Source organism: Triticum aestivum, chromosome 7A (genome assembly GCF_018294505.1).
Source record: "Triticum aestivum cultivar Chinese Spring chromosome 7A, IWGSC CS RefSeq v2.1, whole genome shotgun sequence".
NCBI lineage: Eukaryota > Viridiplantae > Streptophyta > Magnoliopsida > Poales > Poaceae > Triticum > Triticum aestivum.
The window spans coordinates 71096906-71117846 of NC_057812.1; positions in this window are offsets into that span (position 1 = coordinate 71096906).

Genomic DNA, 20941 nt, shown 5'->3' on the forward strand with positions numbered 1-20941 from the left:
CGGGGGCTTAGCTGCAGCCCAGTGCTCGCCTAAGTACGGAACACATTCCAATCCGCAAGAACAACGAGGTGCAAATTGACTGCCACCTTCTCCTTCGGAGCTGCACCATAAATACAAAGTTATTTCGAGTGAAGAACAAGATCCACTCGACAGATAATTCATGAAGATATTCAACGATAAATCAAGTTCAGATAAGATCCAAAGGTCTTGGACCGCAGATCAAAGTACTCGAGCCTCCGGCTCGACAGAGTTTAACGGTTACAAATCCACTCGGCATTCCGAGGCAAATTTAAAGTGAAGCATACAAGTTTTTATTCCTCAAGCGGAGGACTGGAAGGGGCGCCGAACTCGTCCAAGTCGATCCCGTCTGCAATACGGGTGGCAGCAGCGATGAAAGTCTCCATGAAGTCTTGAAAGTTGTGCTTCCTGGTATTGGCAACTTGAATGGCGGCCAACTTTTCCTCTCGCGCCTCCTTGCAATGGACGCGGACCAGAGACAGAGCGACGTCAGTGCCACATCTAGCAGAAGATTTCTTCCATTCCGCCACTTGACCTGGGACTTCATTCAGTCGAGTCATCAGGGACTCGAGGTCATTCTGAAGCATCGCCCTAGGCCAGAGCGATGTGTCGATCCGCGACATCGCAACCTTCAACCGAGCAAGATAGTCAACAATGCCGGCAACACGAGATTCCAATCAGAGCACGTTCATAGCAGCCTCGTCCTTCACTGGAGAATTGATGGGGTCCAAGCCCCTCTCCACTCGACCGGTCTCCTCTTCGAAGTTCTGGTAGAATTCTGTAAACACAATTCAAGGATAAGTCAGTGGCTCTACACGAGTTTGGTGTCTACAAGTCAGTCGGACCGGAGTAATTACCCTCGAGCATGACGAACAACTTCTTGGCGAGTCCATCGAGATAAGCCTCCAGATCGTTCCTCTTCCCTGCCAGTTTGCTTGCCTTGTCATTCAGAGCTATCTTGTCATTCTTCAGACGGCTGACCTCTTGATTAGCCGCGTCGAGAGCGGTTTTCAGTCTGGAGTTCTCCTTTTCAAGAGTACCAACTGAAGCCAGTTTTTCTTCAGCAAGCTTCGTTTTGTTCAAGGCCTCCTTCCGCGCTTCGGCAAGATCTTGATCCTTCTTCTTCAGAGCTTCCTCCAGTTTATCTACGGAAGTCGAGTGAGATCAGCATCAAGAATGGACAAGAAAGAAAAGTCACTCGTCAAGAATGGAAAACCTCACCAACCATACCTTTTGCTTCTTCTCGCGCCTTCTGCAAGTTCTCTTGAGCAAGCTTCAAGTCAAGGTTGAGCTGGATCTGTTTGTTCTCCAACTCAGTATAGCGAGCCACAAGTTCGCAGGATTTCTGCAAAAAATCAGTCGACAGACGTCCAAGATAAGTTGCTTCCGAGTAACCAAGAGACAATGGTGGAGTTTCTAAGACTACAGCTGAATCAAAAACATTCGACAGCAGTCTCGGGGACTACACCCAGTGGGTGCACTCAGCGTGCCCCCACTGGCTCAAAAAAAATCGACTGCCCGCGGTCGACCGTGTACAGTTCCATTCGACATGGCCTGACCAGACAGAGTGAAGAAGTTCAACTAAAGCAACACAATATAAAGACTATAGTCGATTGCCAGCAGTCCACCGTAGTCTCGGGGACTACACCCAGTGGGTGCACTTAGCGTGCCCCCACTCGACCAAAAAGATTAATCGACACACCCAGTGGGTGTACATGTATAAAGATCTTCGGACAAGAGATTCTTCAGATAGCATATCCCAACAGAACAAGCGGTGATCGACTGACCTGGACGTTGCTTTGAAGAGCTGAACTTGTGTCATAAGCTGCTTGGCTGGCTTCCCGAACCACCTTCACTTGCTCCATCATGATCCCCGCCTGGCGTATAGCCTCTTTAGCGGCACCCACTTGGTCCTCAGGGACATGGTGTGTGGCGAAAAGCGAAGGCAGATCTGCAGTCGACGTCGAAGGCCGGACACTCGTCAGAGGCACAGCGAAGGTCACAGAAGCCCGAGTGGTATCGCCGCCCTCACGAACTACGGCCTCAGACACCGGAGTAGTTTGTGGGGTCTTGCCAGCCGGCGCTCTCCTGTTCCTTCTCACCCTCAGCGGCACTTCGTCGTCATCATCAGGGAGGTCAATGACATGAGGAGGAGCTACAAGAAAAATCCAATCGACCAGAGCTATAAGAAATCGTCAGTCGACTAAAAGCAGGGCATCAGTAATCGTACCAGGGTTGGAGGTAACAGCATCTTCCATCTCTTGGTCATCATCCTTGGCGGAGATCTCAGAGGTAGCAGCGCTGCAAAATTTGAAAGTCAATCAGCTTATTCAATGAGTCGACCAAGAGTCCATCGGGTTCAACAAAGGAAAACAAGTTCTACTATTACCCAGAAATGGTGGGAACAGTCATCTTCGTCTTGGGCAGATCCTTGGGCGGCTTGGACAGCGTCGCTCGTGGATGCTCGGGAGCTTTTTCTGTCGGCACTGGAGAAGAGGTCCGAGGGCGCTTCGATGACTGCCCAACATGGACAGTCGCCTTACCACGTTCCCGCGCAGGGTCGTGCGGGAGGCTCGACTTCTTCCTCCTCCTCTTCACTGGAGTCGTCGTCGTCATCCCCCTCTCCTTCGCCGTCAGATTCCCACTCTCCTTGCTCATCTCCACTTTCGCCTCCGCTCGCCTCTCCTTCCTCGGCCTGCTCCTGTGCTCCATTGGGCGTCGAGTACATCTCAGTAGTGGCCTAGAGGATAGCAAACAAGACAAAAGTCAATCGACCAATTCAAAGAGAACAAATAAAGAAAGCAAGATCTCAGTCGGAAACGCAAGGTCAGACCTTGTCCACTTCGTATGTGTGGTCGAGTGGAGGAATCCTCCTCGCTCCTCGGGGGTTGTCTTTGTTCCCTGTGATGCTCGACAGCCACCCTTCCAGCATCTCGTCAGTGACCTCCTCTGGGTGAATCCGAGTGGTGTCTTCGAGACCCGAGTACAGCCACATCGGGTGGTCACGAGCCTGAAGCGGTTGGATGCGCCTCCGAAGGAAGACTTCCAACAAGTCCATGCCAGTCACACCCTCGCGGACAAGCTGAACCACTCGACCGACCAGCACCTTGACTTGTGCCTTTTCCTCCGGCGTCACTTTCAGAGAGGCAGGTTTTTGTGCTCGGTTCAGAGAGAAAGGGGGAAGCCCAGTCGACTGTCCTGGGGTCGCCTGGTCTTTACAGTAAAACCAGGTCGACTGCCAACCACGGACTAACTCGGGAAAAGTGATAGACGGAAAAGAACTTTTTCCCCTCATCTGGATCGCCAGGCCCCCGCACAGCTGGATCACCTGCGTCCGTTCGTCACTCGACTTAGACTTCTTGACCGACTGGGAGCGACAAGTGAAGATGTGCTTGAAGAGTCCCCAATGGGGGCGGCAACCCAAGAAGTTTTCACACAAGGAAACGAAAGCATCAAGATACACAACGGAATTGGGAGTAAAGTGATGGAGCTGCGCTCCGAAGAAGTTCAAGAAACTCCGGAAAAAGGATGAGGAGGCAGAGAGAATCCGTGATTGATATGGGTGGTGAGGAGGACGCACTCACCATCAAGAGGCTAGGGTTCGACTTCTTTTCCCGGGAGACGCGCAGATTTGTGGGGAATGAATCCCCCCTCGACCAGATCATCAAGATCATCCTGCCGAATCGCCGACGGCATCCAGTCGCCCTGGATCCAATCCTTGGGTAGAGCAGTCCTCGAGGAAGATCCGCCCCGAGCGTACTTCTTCCCCTTCCCCTGCCTTCTTCGCGTGCTCCAGAGCCAACGTCTTCTCCTTCACCATCATCGCCGGCGAAGCTCGAACAGACCTACGACACCAAGGTGAGAGCGGAGGTGGCAGAGGATCTTGTGAAGGGAGAAGGAAAAGTGAAGGCGCACTGTTCGGGGGTCCCGAGCCGGCAGCTTATAAGAGGTCGCTTTCGAGTGGCTGACTGGTAGGCCCAGGCAATCCCGTCAAATCCCGCAACAGGCGCGAGCGCGGTACGTGGCGAAAAAGGTGGCGCGGGGATCGAGGAGCTTCCATCTTATCCCATCCGATTACTGCGGCCGCCCCCGTCCCGCGCGCTTCCCGAAATTCAAATCCCGCAAAATCCGCGGGCTGTAGAACAACTCGTCAAAAAGAAGATCCCTTTCACACCATCACTCGGAACTTCACAAGTAAAGAAATTCACTCGACAAGAGGCCTAGAATGGATCAAGGCGACAAAAAGAAGTTGACGACGTCATCCGTGACAATTGATCCAAAACAGGGCGTTCATATAGCACAGAGAACCAGTCGGAAAGATCCCCAACTCCTTCCCCACTCAAACCTCGATCCATTCGGGGGCTAATGATGAAGCTATGTACCTAGGGTAGGGGCATGGACCTGTCCTAAGTACCCTACCCGAGGACATCCCTAGAAGAAGTCACCTTTCAATCGACTTGGAGGTATCCCACTCGACAGATTCAAGACACTCGACCATGGAGCTATCACTCGACCACGAAGCCAACCACTCGACTGCCAGGAGATCTAAAGTCACTCCGCATGCAAACGGTCGGTCATTAAGTAGCTTTTATGGTCATCATAGCACTTTATTAGGGGCGTTACCAGTAACACCCAGTCTTAATGTACTTTAAACCCTGCATTACTGAGGGCTGGAGGGGCCTGGCGAACTCTATATAAGCCACCCCCTCCTCAGTATCAAGGGTTCGCACCCCTGTCATCAATACACACATAATTCAATCGACCGCCTCCGGGCACCGAGACGTAAGGCTGTTACTTCCTCCGAGAAGGGCCTGAACTCGTAATCCTCGTGTGCTTACAACTCCTCCATAGCTAAGATCTAGCCTCTCCATACATACCCCCCTACATCACTGTCAGAGTTAGAACCACGACACCCGTCACATCAAGCTACAGATGAGGTGATTTCTTAAATCTGTGTTACACTAGTTCATTATTTTTCATTGATATATTCATGAATTAGTCTATGTCCAACTTGCAGAATTTGATCAAACGGATAAAGATTCTTGAAGACCAGTACACAGCCGATCGACAAAGGTTGATAACTTTGTCTGAATGAAAGCTTCAAAACAAACTGCAACAGCTTCAAATTAAGAAAACCAAGGAAATGGCAGCCTTGGTCCAGGAAGAGATTCAGAAGGCTATGTTACCGATGGTTGATGATGCACGTCCAGGAAGTTCTCTGCACAATGATGATGCAACTTTGACGAAACAAACTGTAGGAACACAAAGTCCATGTCACTCCAATCTAGATGAAGCTGTTCTCAATTCTTCCCAGTCTGCTCAACTGGTTCACGAAACTAGCGCTCATGTTGATGTCATCCAGCAGTTGACAGCCGGAACACCGGCATCTCCAACCTTCATGAATGAAACTCTAGAAATTGGTACTTATGAATCAGAACCAGGAACCAATTTTTTGAACATTGAATGTGTCGAAGCTGACAACTTCCATCCTGCTTCGCCAATTCTTGCTCAGATTACTCAGTACGAGCCTTCTTCTTCTAAAGAATTGACTACCACAGATCAGATTGTTGAGGCTGAACCTGCTGCTTGTAAAGATCCATTGGTGGAAAGAATTTGCACTTTTCAAAATCTCAAGTCTGATGCTATAGCATGTTCTGCAACAACCGCCTTAGAAAGACAAGAGACTTCTATTGCCAATGTGGTACCGTCGTCAAATAATTCTGCTTCTACACATCCCCCAGAATTAGTCTCTGCAGTCATCATTCCAACAACTGCAATTGTCATTCCGAACATTGCTGCAGATCAAGTCCAGTCACATTCTGTTCAAACTGAGAGAAGCAACATGCCAAGTGAAGATTCATCAATAATGAAGTTTGTTGGTACTGATGGTCAAGCGGATAGTGCTTTTCTTCTACCTGTTACTAGTGCTGATAATGTGCTTGGACATGGCAACCAAGGTGATCAGCCAGAGAGTAATGCATTTGCTGTTCAACATGCACAACAGGATTCATCGAAAGATGTTTTGCATGAAGTAGGTAATACCGTTACTACGGCACCAACTGCTGATGGAATTCAAGATATTGCCTTCATTGATCCAAAACCAACAAAATCTTCATCTCAAATAGATGTTTCTGATGCACAGAAAGCTACCAAGAATCATAGTTTCCCACACAATCCTGCATCAGATGTTGTTCAACTACAACATACTGACAAGTCGACACTTGAAGATGGCATTCAGAAACAATCGAATGATCATTTGGGAAATCTTGATGTCAGCAAAATTGATATTCTATCGACGAAATATATTGAAATTGCTGATACTGATTCCACTTCAAAAGATGTTCCAAATATTTCTTCCCCACCTTTATCCATACAAATAGTAGGTGATGTATCAATTATGTCAGTGAGTCAGATGACCAGGGAATATGATAGGATGAATGTACCAGCGGGTGCTACTATTCATACTACCCAACATAATGTTGCATCTACGTTGCAGGAAGTCTCAAGAATTGAAGATAATCAGGCTATTGTTTTGGAAACTTCAGTTCTGCCAGACCACAGCTGCGCCAGTTTGGATGTTTTGCAGATAGACCCTTCAAAGTTACCTGATGATATGCCAAAACCAAGCACTGTACCCTCAGATATCACATTGCAAATTGGTCAAACCTCACCAAAGGAATCCTCAGCACTGCAAGATTCTGATAAAAAAATACTAGACAAATGTGTGGAAATGATTCTATGTATGACACCGAATCCAGCACCTGCAAATGATAACAACGATTCACTAAGTCTTGCTATCAATGAAGTGCTTAGTGAAAACTTAGAACAAACTCTTGCATTAGCAGAAATACAGACTCAGTGCACTGCAGGAGACATAGAATCATCATCTTGTCAGTCTACACAAGAAGATGTTGCAAACGTTGCCCAAATGGATATAACTGCAAAAAAACAAGATGAATCCCAAGAACATCCTTCCGACGATTCAGTTGCAGAAGTAAGTTCTGAGCGCACCGAAGATGATGATATATCTAAAGTGGGCAAGCAAGATTCGGACTCTCATACTTCTTATTTAACTCCTAGTAAGTTAATACAACCAACAATTGTTCTCACTTAAATAATGTATTTATAATTTACATGACTTAGTATAGTAATAATTATCTGACTTGTAAATATTCAAATATCAGGACACAACTTCAGAGATATAGAGATAGTTCACATAGCCGATGAACCTTCATCTCCTAAAACAATTGATTGTGACCACATCTCTAAGCTTGCTGAGCCATTACCAGATGGAGAATGTTTTGATTATGCTGGTAGCATAAATCCTTCTATGAAGATGAGAAAACAGGGTTATCGGAAGAAAGAGGAGATCGTCGAAGGCATATCTGAGCTCATAAAGAAGAAGCAATATCCGGTGGAGAAGTTGAACGACCTGTACAATACTCTTGTCGCTGGTAGCAAGTTCCGAGGTTTACGTAAGACACGACGACGCAACGATAATGACACAGGTGGTACCAAGATAAGGATAGGTCCAACTTCTGTAATAGAAAGAGAGTTAGTACAATGCCTAATGCCAAAAGGAAAGATGTGCAAAAATATGATGTGGTTACTGTCCGTCGCACTTATGTATGATTGGGGATCAAAGACCAAGATTATATTGGACCAGACTATTATAGTAAGCACTCTTTACTTTTTTTAAGCATAATTTTTATTCCATTCTTGTTATCTAACAACTCTGCATTCTTATTTAGACCGAATTGCTAAAAAAGGAAATAAATGCAACCATGCATATCTCTGCAAGAAGCTTCATAAGTTGCCACTTCAAAATGTTGAGTAGGTAATCTTTCACCATCTACATTTTTACTTTCTTATGTAAGTACATGTTTGTAATAAACAAATTTGTACTTTTTTTCAAGCTATTTCTGCCTACACTATCGGACAACCATTGGATTCTGGCTGTCATTAACCTCACGCAAAACACAATTGAAATTTATGACTCTAACTTAGAAGTCAAAGAAGGTGAACACCCGCACAGGGTTATGTTGAAGAACATGGTAGGTCATTCTGTTACTAGTTCTATTTCATATTTCCTAATTCTGACAAATGTTCAATACATTACCTGAAATTTCTCACATAAATAATTTGCATTCACGACCTTTCTCAACAAATTGGAGGCCAGCAATCTCCAAAAATCATTGAACGATTGTCTCCACAAGAGTGCTTTCGCATTTACTGATTTCCCAATGAAGTATTGTTCTGCTGGAAAACAAACAAACAAGTATGTATGCTACATCTTTTGTTATATACTTCAGTAATATAATGAAATACTACTAATAATTATTATGGCAGTGATGACTGTGGTTTCTGGGTTCTTAAAGTCCTTCTGTGTCACAATGGCAAAGAGCTCATTGGAAATTACAAGGTTTACTATTGAACACACAACAATGTTCTCACAATCTTTTATAACATCACAACTTCCTATGTACAAGTTCATCAACTATTAACTCTTCCTTGCTTCCTTACAGTGGGCAATGGATGTCTTCAGGAAGGAAATATGCTATATCCTCGTTTACCACCGCTTCAATGATCTCAATCCAAGGAGGCCTGAGATTAAGAAGATAGCATCCGTCGTGAAGACAACAACAGACTGATTCCTCCACCGCGTTGTTGCCTATGTAGCATTCGCTATGTACTACAAGTTATTTCATATGATGTAGTAGTTTCATCTGAAATGAACAATGTTCATTCCGTGCAATCGTCGTTTTGTATGGTACTTTAAAACTATTAAGGTTATTCCCTGCTTTATAACCAATGGTTGTATTGCCAGTATGTAAGGAAATGACAGCACAACTTCTTGCTGTCTTCCAATCACTTTATGTATCTCATATTTCCGCTACTAACAGTATATATTGCACTCACGGTCTCTATCATTCTTAAATTCTGTATAATATATTTCTAAAACGTACTCTTAAGTCCAAAGATTGTTCCACATCATATGAATAAAATAACTTGTATGCTTGTTCTTCTTGCTCACAGCAAATTTTGGGCTCACAGCTAAACTTCTTGCTGTCTTTCAAAGTGTTTATATTTCTGCTATAGATCATATTATTTATCATACTTAAATTCAGTATCATAGCTATTAATCAAATACTATCAAGTACAAACATTTATCCATATCATAAGAAGAAATTACTTTGGGTGCTCACAACTAACTTTTGTCCTGACGTATCTTTCAAATGTCACACTAAGATACTTATTCTGTGTTTATCTGCTATGTGAAATGAGACATCACATACTTGTATTGGCATACCAATTATATATGTTACTCGTTTCACTGAATAGAAGAGAGTTCAGAGTCCCAGAGTAAGGATCGAGGAGTAAAAGATCCTAATACCACCCAATGGCGACGTGGGCCCATGGGCCGCACAGCCATGTTAGTAAAAGTTTTGCAAGGTCTAGACTCGACTTCGGCCAAGGAGTATGGAAGGGGGATTCCTACAGGCAGTCGGCTCTGATACCAACTTGTGACGCCCCCGTTTTGACCGTACACTAATCATGCATGCAAATGTGTACGATCAAGATCAAGGACTCACGGGTAGATATCACAACACAACTCTACAAATAAAATAAGTCATACAAGCATCATATTACAAGCCAGGGGCCTCGAGGGCTCGAATACAAGAGCTCGATCATAGACGAGTCAGCGAAAGCAACACTATCTGAGTACAGACATAAGTTAAACAAGTTTGCCTTAAGAAGGCTAGCACAAACTGGGATACAGATCGAAAGAGGCGCAGGCCTCCTGCCTGGGATCCTCCTAAACTACTCCTGGGCGTCATCAGCGGGCAGCACGTAGTAGTAGGCACCTCCGGTGTAGTAGAAGTCGTCGTCGACGGTGGCGTCTGGCTCCTGGGCTCCAGCATCTGGTTGCGACAACCAGGTAGAAGGGATAGGGGGAAAAGAGGGAGAAAGCAACCGTGAGTACTCATCCAAAGTACTCGCAAGCAAGGAGCTACACTACAAGGTATGCATTGGTATCAACTGGAATAAGGCTATCATATGTGGACTGAACTGCAAAATGCCGGAATAGGAGGGGGATAGCTAGTCCTTTCGAAGACTACGCTTCTGGCAGCCTCCGTCTTGCAGCATGTAGAAGAGAGTAGACTGAAGTCCTCCAAGTAGCATCGCATAGCATAACCCTAACCGCTGATCCTCCCCTCGTCACCCTGTGAGAGAGCGATCACCGGTTGTATCTAGCACTTGGAAGGGTGTGTTTTATTAAGTATCCGGTTCTAGTTGTCATAAGGTCAAAGTACAACTCCAAATCGTCCTGTACCGAAGATCACGGCTATTCGAATAGATTAACTTCCCTGCAGGGGTGCACCACATACCCCAACACGCTCGATCCCATTTGGCCAGACACACTTTCCTGGGTCATGCCCGGCCTCGGAAGATCAACACGTCGCAGCCCCACCTAGGCACAACAGAGAGGTCAGCACGCCGGTCTAAACCTAAGCGCACAGGGGTCTGGGCCCATCGCCCTTAGCACACCTGCACGTTGCGAACGCGGCCGGAAGCAGAACTAGCCCCCTTAATACAAGAGCAGGATTACGTTCCAATCCGGCGCGCGCCACTCAGTCGCTGACGTCACGAAGGCTTCGGCTGATACCACGACGCCGAGATACCCATAACTACTCCCGCGTAGATGGTTAGTGCGTATAGACCAAATGGCCAGACTCAGATCAAATACCCAGATCTCGTTAAGCGTGTTAAGTATCCGCGAACGCCGACCAGGGCCAGGCCCACCTCTCTCCTAGGTGGTCGGAACCTGCCCTGTCGCTCCGCCTCAAAGACCCACTCGCGGGTGCTCCTCAAGCCGACCCGTCTTTAGTCACCACATGTATCATGTATAAAGTATATAGTATATTCCCGTGATCAACTCCCGAGTGATCACGACCCGATAGTATAGCATGGCAGACGGACAAGGATGTAGGGCCACTGATGATAAACTAGCATCCTATACTAAGCATTAGGATTGCAGGTAAAGGTAACAACAGTAGTAGCAAGGACAGGCTATGCATCAGTATAGGATTAACGGGAAGCAGTAACATGCTACACTACTCTAATGCAAGCAGTATAGAGAAGATTAGGCGATATCTGGTGATCAAAGGGGGGCTTGCCTGGTTTCTCTGGCAAGAAGGAAGGGTCATCTTCGATGTAGTCGAACACACGGACATCAGCAGTATTCTCGGAGTCTACCGGAAAGAAGTAACGGAGGGGGAACATAATAAATAACAGAGCAATCAAAGCAATACAAAGCATAACATGGCAATATGCGGTGCTAGGGGTGACCTAACGCAGTAGGAGGTGATACCGGCGAAGGAGGAAAACATCCGGGAAAGTATCCCCGGTGTTTCGTGTTTTCGGGCAGAGGAGCCGGAGGGGGAAAGTTATGAGTTCGATAGGTTAGGGATGCATGGCGGACGAACGGGCTGCGTATCCGGGTTCATCTCGTTGTTCTGAGCAACTTTCATGTTGAAAATAATTTAATCCGAGTTATGGATTAAAAGATATGATTTTCTAAAGATTTACTAATTTGTGGAATTTAATTAATTAATTAATTAAATTCGAAACTGGATTAATGACATCAGCATGATGTCATGCTGACGTCAGCAGTCAACAGAGTTGACTAAGTCAAACTGACATGTGGGTCCAGTGGGACCCACCTGTCCTACTCTGATTTAGGTTAACTAAGATTTAGCTAAACTAATTACCGTTTAATTAAACTAACTAGTCAATTAGATTAATTAAACAAGATTAATTAACTTAATTAATTAATTAACTAACTAATTAATTATTTATTTAATTTTATTTATCTATTTTCTTCTTATTTTTTTTATAAAAACGTTCTAGGCAGGGCCCATGTGTCATAGGCCCAGGGGGTCCATGCGGGTTAGCGGGCGCGCGGGCGTGCGGGTGCGGACGATGGGGCGCTGGAGGTGCCCGACCCGCACGAGGGCCAGCGGGCACGGAGGGGCGCCGGGCGCCGGCGATGGCACCGGCGAGGCCACGGCGGGGCAGCACCGGGGCTGGGCGGCGCAGGCTGGAGGGGGGTGGCGCGACCAAGCCGGTGCGGGGCAGCACGGCTTCCTCAGCGGAGCAGCAGCAGCAAGGCTGCACGGCGGAGGGAGAGCAGCGGCAGGGGGCGGCCAAGGCGAATCCGGCGGGCGCGCGTGTACGAGGACAGGGGGAGAGGAGGCCGGGGGCCTCACCGTGGATCCGTAGGGTCAGGGGCAACAGGGGTGAGGAGGAGGGCGGAGACGACGCGACGCAGGGGATGCAGTCCGGCGGGGAAGGGCTCCGGCGATGGCGGAGCGGTCCGGCGAGTCGAGGAGGCAGACCATCGGGGAGGAGGCACCGGCGAGGCATCCGTGGCGGCGGGATCGTCGGGGGCGGGGGCGTGGTCGCCATCGGCGCGGCGAGGGGCGCCGTCGAGGGAGAGGGAGAGGGGAGCGTGAGGTGGCGGGGGACGGAGCCGACGAGGGCGGCGACGTGCGCGCCAGGCGCGGCGACAGGATCGAGTCCTCCCCGATCCAGATCGGGGGTGAGAGGGGAGCGAACGTGGGGGGAGGGAAGTGGGGGCGAGTGGGGAGGGAACCAGCTAGGGTTCGGCTCGGGGTGGGTAAGGAGAGCAAGGGGGGTGGCTGGGCCGGCTTGGTCTGCTGGGCTGGCTGGGCCGCGTGGGTGTCAAGCTGGGCCAAGAGGCCCAGCGGGGGGGGGGGGGTTCTCTTTTTATCTCCCTTTTTTTGTTATTTTGTTTTTCTTATGTTTATATTACTGTTTTAATTTTAGTTTCACCTTATCTTAGTTTTATAAACTATAAAAGTAGTCCCTACTTTAGTGTTAATAAATAGGCTACTGCCACATAAGTCTGGGCAACTAATTAACATAGTTTAATATTTTATTTATTGCAAAGGAGATTCAAATAATTGTTTTTACTTCCTTTTAAATCATATTAAAATATTTTACACCTTTATAAAAGTGTGGTTTCTTCACCAAAATTACCTATCCAATATTTGGTTCACTCCGAACATTTTAATTAATTTTTTTTATTTTTATTTGAAAGCTTTTATGGTTTGCTTGATTTTGAATTTGAATCTGAATCGGTTTCGAACTAACGCAAGATTAGCAACAGTAACGGAGGTGACGTGGCATCGTTAACGTGGGATTACTGTAGCTTAATTATCCGGGCATCACAATTCTCCTCCACTACAAGAAATCTCGTCCCGAGATTTAGGAGGGGAGTAATGGGGAAAGTTCTGGTTACGATATTCTAATGGATCTTCTCGAAGAAGTTAATCCCTTTCATTGATGTCTTCAATTCTTTATTCCAATGCATCATGATAAACTTGTCATCATTCCTTCGGGAACTCCATCGTACTTACGAAAGGGTAAGGGGCAGCTCAGCTACGACAGAATGCTTTTGAGGGAAACAATCTGGGGTTAACCCACGAATGAGTATAAGTTTATCTCTCGAGTTGAACATATGAAATACATCGAGAGTAAGGTATGAAGGTACAATAAGAGGTTCTAAGCGGATAGATAGTTGATCGAAGTGTGAACCAGAGTGAGAAAGGGGTTCAGAGTAGCGAGAGTAAGTATTGCGTTTGATACTAGAATAGATCAGCAGACAGGTGGCACGTGTATTACGTACAAAGTCAAGCGCGAGGAATAACTTTGACAACAGGGTGTACATGAGAATCAGGTTTCGATCCTGTGGAACTCCGGGTTATGGGCCCACCATGTGGGTTAAAAATAGGAGCGGTGACATCTTGCACGGTCATGATAGCAAGGTATGCCAGAAAATAGCCTGTCAGTTATGTCGCCAACAACGCTGGCCTCAAGGGCGAGGGACGAAGAGAACCATTTTCCTGCTCGTTGAACGAGGCGGACCAATAGGCAAAATTCTCGTCCATCGGTGGTTACCAGAATGTCATCAACAATAGTAACAGGGTCTTGCTGACAGAAATGTACACCGAGGTGTTTACATAAGCAGGAGAATATTTCTGCTTGGATCATAAAGATCACAAGAAAGGGTTAAACCAAACAATGGAAGGAAAATACGATTATCAGATCTAAACAGGACAATGGAACACATATTTCAAGGGTATATCCTCCCAAGGACCAGCAGAGCATGATATCCCTGACATGATAGAAAGTAGAAAACTCTTTAGGTACGGGAGAGAATTTTCATGCCATTACCCATACAATGGTGTTTGGATAATTGAGCAGGAAACATTTAGCATTGGGCTTAAAATGTTCCTGTTGAAAATCGAGGTACCATAGACATGCCTCGATATAGCATTGACATGGTCAACAGGTGAAGATCAGACTTTGGAAACAAAAAGGATCCATCAGGAACAACTTATAGAATAAGTCTTACAATTTCCTCAGGGAAGAATGGTTAACCTTGCTAACAAGGAAACTATAACAGCAGGTCATCCGGCCAGGTGTGCTGGACATGCCATCACCTTACCGGGTCATAAAGGACTAGTGTTATAACTCTTGGAAAAATGCTCCAACCATCATATCTGACCAAGATTCAGATCTGATCAGTGTTAGGATACCTCGGACTCAGGATGCCTGAGAAGGAAAAGTGCAAAATGAATTGACGAGACGACATTGTAAGATTCTCGGGAAATCTACTATGGAAGCGAGTTCCGAAATAGGAGCTCATCATTCAACCAATGAAGGGATAAGGTGGTAGTTGATGAACTCAGCGACAATTCATCGAGGTTCCCAAAAAGATGTATTTCCACAAGTATGTGAACAAGGATATAACATTTGTCAGAACAAAAGATATAATGATGTATGTTCGAGGAAAACATACACAATTAAACATTGGTTGATAGGTGCGCCTGAAATATGGGTAGGGTTGCACGACCAATGTCAGAATGGTGATTCAGTAATCAATAGTCTAAGAATGAACGGCCGACCATTAACTTCCAAGCAATAGGGTTGCTAGAAGGGAAGAATCCAAACAACACCGTTCACTTGTTGGAATCAACACGGGGACCAAGAAAGAATGGTGATGGTGAGAAGTATCACTATACCAAGAATTTTTTTTAAGAGGTGATGAAATTCTCACGACATTCTTGACATAAAGGATGGTAATACTCCAAGGTAAAGGAGAACCAATGTTGGATAGCAAGGTATAACACAAAACACGAACAAGTTTGTGTTGAACGTAAGGCAATAAAGTGGTAGATGATAAAACAAATCATCGAGGGCAAGGATGGTATTTCTCATCATGAATTCAATTGATACCTTGGAAGGAGTCAATTGTTGATGATGATCACGACAAATTTTGTCGAGAGATTTCATGAGGATGTAATCGATCAGCGATGACACCAAGCCAAAGGAATGATGAAGCAAGAGGTTATTGGAACCACAGGTACGACACAAACTCGAAATCAAGCTTGTTGTTCAAGGCGAAATGGAATGATGAGGGAGATCGACGTAAGCTTAGCTCATCATCAAAAGTTGTGCTCCGGGGTTAAGGACCAGGTAGCACAGTTAAAATCGGCACGATAATGATATAGCCGAGCAGGTTAGGATTTACGTGATTGAGTTCAAATTCGTAAGTAATGAAGGTTACCAAGAGTTGTTTAATCGCGGTGTGAACTCGATTCAGTTATCGATGTCTTTGAGTGTTTATTAACTCAGAGCCCGTGAAAGAAAAAAAATTTGGAATCAGTGAGAATGTAATACTTGATGAAGAACGCATAAGAAGTTATGCAGTTCCGTGATAATCTCGAGATACCAGAGGGGGTAATACTCGATGAAAGATCAAAGTAAAGGTTAGAATGGTGTATTCATCCACAGAAGACAAGTGCTTAAACTTGCCCGAGAAATGGGATCTAAGAAGAACATATGGTCGGAACCACGCTTGCAAAGGATCAATTCACCAATACCAAAGGATATTATATTAAGGAAATAATTATTATTACAAGAAGCTTCCATGATAGGATCTACATCGTGTCCATGGGCATGAACACAAAGGTCCAAGGTCGACTCCCACTTCTCCAATGCATAACCTTTCATTCACTTCTCACTTTCGAAGAAGTTGTAGTGTTGAAATTTCATCTGGCAAAATACTGGAAGTGTATGACTCGTGAAAACTTTCGAGTTCACACGGTTTTTAGAGAAGGTTGTATAGGTTCAACCCATCGGGGTTTCTTAGAAACATATACCACAAGTTTCAAGGGTAAATATCACAAGCTCGAAAGTAGAGCATGGTTAGCAAAACAGAGGATACAATTTACCAAAGGCATTATGTATCGGAGAAAGAACTCACAAGGTGATTAATTATGAAGGACATTGTCGGATAATAATCCAACAGTGGATATGGTGATCCACAATGGAGCTGATGTGAGTACCGATACCCAATCAGAGGAAGAAAGAATGCAAATGCATCGTTTTACAGAACATCTGAATAATTCAACGTTTAAATAACAAAGGAATTATGATTTTCAAATCAAGGGATCAGGAGCAAACGCTCTGATCAAGGATGGACAAGTTGAATAGACTTAGGGGTACAATCGGTGGCAATCTGATTGGCCGAGGACCAGCTCACGTTTTAAATGACATCTGAGCTGGAAGGACGAATTCTATGATCTGAGTGAGGATTGCGAGAATTTGCAACATATTGAGTCAATGGACTCAAAATGATATTGAAAAATGTTGCCAATAAGATTACTATACTTATGGGATTAACCATAATGCAAGCAAGCAAGAATTTCAGGAGCAATAGGTTGCTCAGGATTTTCGGAAGACCGAATGGTATTTCGAAGGATTTTGTGAACTGCATGAATATCTGGGGATGAGCGGATACTCGATAAATGCGAGTAATTATCCGTAGTGGTATGCATGTGGCAAAGAACTGCAAGGCAGTAGGCAGAAAGTATTCTCGGGGTATCTTATAATAACAAGATCGACTGGGATGCATGTAAGCATAACAACTGCAAGTATTTATCCATACGGGTTGACGGTGGAAGGGGAATTGTAAACGCGATGAACACAAATTCTCGGGTTAACAGCGGTGAGTATCTTCAGGGTCTTCACATGCAGCAGACGATCATTAGTAATAAGGGGCTCTCCGGGTGAAAGTGATAACGAGATCCTAATGTTAGATTTAGCAAAATTCATTTAACCCGAATAGAAGAGAGTTCAGAGTCCCAGAGTAAGGATCGAGGAGTAAAAGATCCTAATACCACCCAATGGCGACGTGGGCCCATGGGCCGCACAGCCATGTTAGTAAAAGTTTTGCAAGGTCTAGACTCGACTTCGGCCAAGGAGTATGGAAGGGGGATTCCTACAGGCAATCGGCTCTGATACCAACTTGTGACGCCCCCGATTTGACCGTACACTAATCATGCACGCAAATGTGTACGATCAAGATCAAGGACTCACGGGTAGATATCACAACACAACTCTACAAATAAAATAAGTCATACAAGCATCATATTACAAGCCAGGGGCCTCGAGGGCTCGAATACAAGAGCTCGATCATAGACGAGTCAGCGAAAGCAACAATATCTGAGTACAGACATAAGTTAAACAAGTTTGCCTTAAGAAGGCTAGCACAAACTGGGATACAGATCGAAAGAGGCGCAGGCCTCCTGCCTGGGATCCTCCTAAACTAATCCTGGGCGTCATCAGTGGGCAGCACGTAGTAGTAGGCACCTCCGGTGTAGTAGAAGTCGTCGTCGACGGTGGCGTCTGGCTCCTGGGCTCCAGCATCTGGTTGCGACAACCAGGTAGAAGGGATAGGGGGAAAAGAGGGAGAAAGCAACCGTGAGTACTCATCCAAAGTACTCGCAAGCAAGGAGCTACACTACAAGGTATGCATTGGTATCAACTGGAATAAGGCTATCATATGTGGACTGAACTGCAAAATGCCGGAATAGGAGGGGGATAGCTAGTCCTTTCGAAGACTACGCTTCTGGCAGCCTCTGTCTTGCAGCATGTAGAAGAGAGTAGACTGAAGTCCTCCAAGTAGCATCGCATAGCATAACCCTAACCGCTGATCCTCCCCTCGTCACCCTGTGAGAGAGCGATCACCGGTTGTATCTGGCACTTGGAAGGGGGTGTTTTATTAAGTATCCGGTTCTAGTTGTCATAAGGTCAAAGTACAACTCCAAATCGTCCTGTTACCGAAGATCACGGCTATTCAAATAGATTAACTTCCCTGCAGGGGTGCACCACATACCCCAACACGCTCGATCCCATTTGGCCGGACACACTTTCCTGGGTCATGCCCGGCCTCGGAAGATCAACACGTCGCAGCCCCACCTAGGCACAACAGAGAGGTCAGCACGCCGGTCTAAACCTAAGCGCACAGGGGTCTGGGCCCATCGCCCTTAGCACACCTGCACGTTGCGAACGCGGCCGGAAGCAGAACTAGCCCCCTTAATACAAGAGCAGGATTACGTTCCAATCCGGCGCGCGCCACTCAGTCGCTGACGTCACGAAGGCTTTGGCTGATACCACGACGCCGGGATACCCATAACTACTCCCGCGTAGATGGTTAGTGCGTATAGACCAAATGGCCAGACTCAGATCAAATACCCAGATCTCGTTAAGCGTGTTAAGTATCCGCGAACACCGACCAGGGCCAGGCCCACCTCTCTCCTAGGTGGTCGGAACCTGCCCTGTCGCTCCGCCTCAAAGACCCACTCGCGGGTGCTCCTCAAGCCGACCCGTCTTTAGTCACCACATGTATCATGTATAAAGTATATAGTATATTCCCGTGATCAACTCCCGAGTGATCACGGCCCGATAGTATAGCATGGCAGACGGACAAGGATGTAGGGCCACTGATGATAAACTAGCATCCTATACTAAGCATTAGGATTGCAGGTAAAGGTAACAACAGTAGTAGTAAGGACAGGCTATGCATCAGTATAGGATTAACGGGAAGCAGTAACATGCTACAATACTCTAATGCAAGCAGTATAGAGAAGAGTAGGCGATATCTGGTGATCAAAGGGGGGGCTTGCCTGGTTGCTCTGGCAAGAAGGAAGGGTCATCTTCACTGTAGTCGAACACACGGACATCGGCAGTATTCTCGGAGTCTACCGGAAAGAAGTAACGGAGGGGGAACATAATAAATAACAGAGCAATCAAAGCAATACAAAGCATAACATGGCAATACGCGGTGCTAGGGGTGACCTAACACAGTAGGAGGTGATACCGGCGAAGGAGGAAAACATCCGGGAAAGTATCCCCGGTGTTTCGCGTTTTCGGGCAGAGGAGCCGGAGTGGGAAAGTTGCGAGTTCGATAGGTTAGGGATGCGTGGCGGACGGACGGGCTGCGTATCCGGGTTCGTCTCGTTGTTCTGAGCAACTTTCATGTTGAAAATAATTTAATCCGAGTTATGGATTAAAAGATATGATTTTCTAAAGATTTACTAATTTGTGGAATTTAATTAATTATTTAATTAAATTCGAAACTGGATTAATGACATCAGCATGATGTCATGCTGTCGTCAGCAGTCAACAGAGTTGACTAAGTCAAACTGACATGTGGGTCCAGTGGGACCCACCTGTCATACTCTGATTTAGGTTAACTAAGATTTAGCTAAACTAATTACCGTTTAATTAAACTAACTAGTCAATTAGATTAATTAAACAAGATTAATTAACTTAATTAATTAATTAACTAATTAATTAATTAATTAATTAATTTTATTTATCTATTTTCTTCTTATTTTTTTTATAAAAACGTTATAGGCAGGGCCCATGTGTCATAGGCCCAGGGGGTCCATGCGGGTTAGCGGGCGCGCGGGCGTGCGGGTGCGGACGATGGGGCGCTGGAGGTGCCCGACCCGCACGAGGGCCAGCGGGCACGGAGGGGCGCCGGGCGCCGGCGATGGCACCGGCGAGGCCACGGCGGGGCAGCACCGGGGCTGGGCGGCGCAGGCTGGAGGGGGGGTGGCGCGACCGAGCCGGTGCGGGGCAGCACGGCTTCCGCAGCGGAGCAGCAGCAGCAGGGCTGCACGGCGGAGGGAGAGCGGCGGCAGGGGGCGGCCAAGGCGAATCCGGCGGGGCGCGCGTGTACGAGGACAGGGGGAGAGGAGGCCGGGGGCCTCACCGCGGATCCGTAGGGTCAGGGGCAACGGGGGCGAGGAGGAGGGCGGAGATGACGCGACGCAGGGGATGCAGTCCGGCGGGGAAGGGCTCCGGCGATGGCGGAGCGGTCCGGCGAGTCGAGGAGGCAGACCATCAGGGAGGAGGCACCGGCGAGGCATCCGTGGCGGCGGGATCGTCGGGGGCGGGGGCGTGGTCGCTATCGGCGCGGCGAGGGGCGCCGTCGAGGGAGAGGGAGAGGGGAGCGTGAGGTGGCGGGGGACGGAGCCGACGAGGGCGGCGACGTGCGCGCCAAGCGCGGCGATAGGATCGAGTCCTCCCCGATCCAGATCGGGGGTGAGAGGGGAGCGAACGTGGGGGGAGGGAAGTGGGGGCGAGTGGGGAGGGAACCAGCTAGGGTTCGGCTCGGGGTGGGTAAGGAGAGCAAGGGGGATGCTGGGCCGGCTTGGTCTGCTGGGCTGGCTGGGCCGCGTGGGTGTCCAGCTGGGCCAAGAGGCCCAGCGGGGGGGGGGGGGTTCTCTTTTTATCTCCCTTTTTTTTGTTATTTTGTTTTTCTTATCTTTATATTACTGTTTTAATTTTAGTTTCACCTTATCTTAATTTTATAAACTATAAAAGTAGTCCCTACTTTAGTGTTAATAAATAGGCTACTGCCACATAAGTTTGGGCAACTAATTAACATAGTTTAATATTTTATTTATTGCAAAGGAGATTCAAATAATTGTTTTTACTCCCTTTTAAATCATATTAAAATATTTTACACCTTTATAAA